Below are 2,326 nucleotides of genomic sequence, written 5' to 3' on the forward strand. Positions count from 1 at the left end.
ACTCCAAGGCACTTAACCACCACCACCATGGGGGTTTCAATGACTGATTTTTCAGAAGAAGATCATCAAGAAGCTTTTTTCCAAGCTGCCTCTGGATAGACTTGAACTGACAACCTTTTGGTAAACTGCCATTTGACCATGTAGGAACTCTGGTGGGTTTAATACTGTCTCCCAAAGATTCATGGCCATGTAGGACCTCAGAATGTGACCTTGTTTGGAAATGTGGTCTTTGCAGATGTGATTAAAGTAGAAATCAAAATGAGTTCATACTGGATTAGAATTGGCCTTAAATCCCAAGAGGGTTTAAGGGACACATACAGAAGAAGAAGACTGTGTGAAGATGGAAATTGAAGTTGGAGTGTTGTGTCTATGCTCCAAAGAACACCAAGGATTGTTGGCAAATACCAGAAGCTAGGAGTAAAACATGGGCTAGTTTTCTTAAAAAACAAAAAACAAAACACCCGACTGACAACTTGATTTTGGACTTCTGGGCTCTTGTACTGTAAGAGAATGAATGTCTGCTGTTTTAAAGTGTGTTTGTGGTGATTTATTATGTGAACCCTGGAAAACAAATAGATAAACATTAATGTGGAAAGCTACTGGATTTTTAAAAAAAATAGGGAAAGATCTGGAGTGCGACTCTGTAGGATTAATACTGGACTGCTAACAACAAGGATGATGGTTCAAGCCCACCAACCTCCCTGGAAGAAAGATGAGGCTTTCTGCTCCCACAGAGATTTACAGTGTTAGAAATCCTATACAGAGTCACTGTAAGTCGGAACCAACTCAAAGACACTTAAAAATAACAACAACCTATACCATAGCATACTAGTTGCTGTAGAATTGACTCCAATTTATGGAAATTCTAGATGTGTCCGAGTAGACTGTGCTTTTTAGGGTTGTCAATGGCTGAGTTTTTTAGAAGTGGATTTCCAGAACTTTCTTCTAATGTACTGCTCAGGGGACTCAAACCTCCAATCTTTTTGGTTAGAAACCGAGCATGTCAACTATTTGCACCACCCAGAGACTGCCATGCCTAAAGATAATCAAATTACAACCTCTAAACTAGCCGTGGCCTGGAAAAAGAAATCTTAACAGAGGGTGGGTTTGTGTTGTCAGTCTCTAGTTTAGGATTGCTGTCATTGCTGATCACTCTTGGGATGCACCTTGTGTTTTTTATGACAGGTTATCGGGGCCCACTCAGTGGGTGGGGTTTCTGTGGTCCAGAACTGGGTAGTGATGACGTACATTGATTCTCATTCTCTTTGTGAATTCAAGTGCCTCTGTGAGACAGTGTATTTTCTGCCACACCGGCCTCATCCTCAATTGCAAAGAAGGCAGATTGTGTCTTTAGTGCCTAATTCCCACCCCCTTCCCTCTGCCCACACTTGTTCTCTCACTGTTCTAAATGTCTCCTCTTGCCCGGTTCGAATACTGTTGCCCTGACACAGTATTTGTAAGTGATTGACTCCTGTAAGTGATTAAATGCCCTCATTCACATTAAAATGATAAAAGCTTAAAGTTGTATTTGTTCCAGAGTTGTTTCTTTGGTTCATGGAAAGGTTAAGCTTTAATCCAAATGAATCCTTTCTAAGAGTGGATTTTCATATATTTTAGTACTAGGGCAGTGAATACATTTTGAGAAATTTGTGGAAGTCATGTGATGGATTCTGTTGATTGCCTTACTCAACTTCCACTGCACCATCCTTTATGGAGAGATTCAAAAGCAGAAAAAAAAAAAAATTACATTTCAATACTACTTTGCAACTGAGTCTATGGATGTGAAGTAGATTCTTTCAATTAAATATACTTGTGCCAGCACATGGAAAATGGAAGGGAGAAGGAGGCCACTTGCTTGCCTTCTTTGTCTGCTTCTGCATTCAAGCAAAGTTGGGGAAAGATGAGTGGCTTTTGCATTAGCATTTCAGTTTCTCATCTCCAATATCATGCCTACCAAGGTATGGCAGCAGTGACTTCTTGATCATGCTTTCTGATTCTTAGATTCCAGGTACAGGTATGTATATATGCTTTATTTATATCTCCAATGGCAACTTCAGAGGTGTCTTAGTTTCATATTGCTCTCAGAGTCATTTACTGAGGCCCAGCATAGAACCTGCTCCTTTTACTCTTCATCAATTTTGCAAACTCTGAACTCCCTGTATTAAATTCCTTCCTGTTCAAAATACCTACAGTGGTTTCTACTTTGTGTTGGCAGTTGACTGATGTTGTTGTTGTTAAGTGCTGTCGAGTTGATCCTGACCCATAGAGACCCTGTATAAGGTTTCTGAGGAGCAGTGGTGAGCTTGAACCGCTGACCTTGCATTTC

The sequence above is a fragment of the Chrysochloris asiatica genome, unplaced genomic scaffold, assembly GCF_000296735.1.
Source record: "Chrysochloris asiatica unplaced genomic scaffold, ChrAsi1.0 scaffold00020, whole genome shotgun sequence".
NCBI lineage: Eukaryota > Metazoa > Chordata > Mammalia > Afrosoricida > Chrysochloridae > Chrysochloris > Chrysochloris asiatica.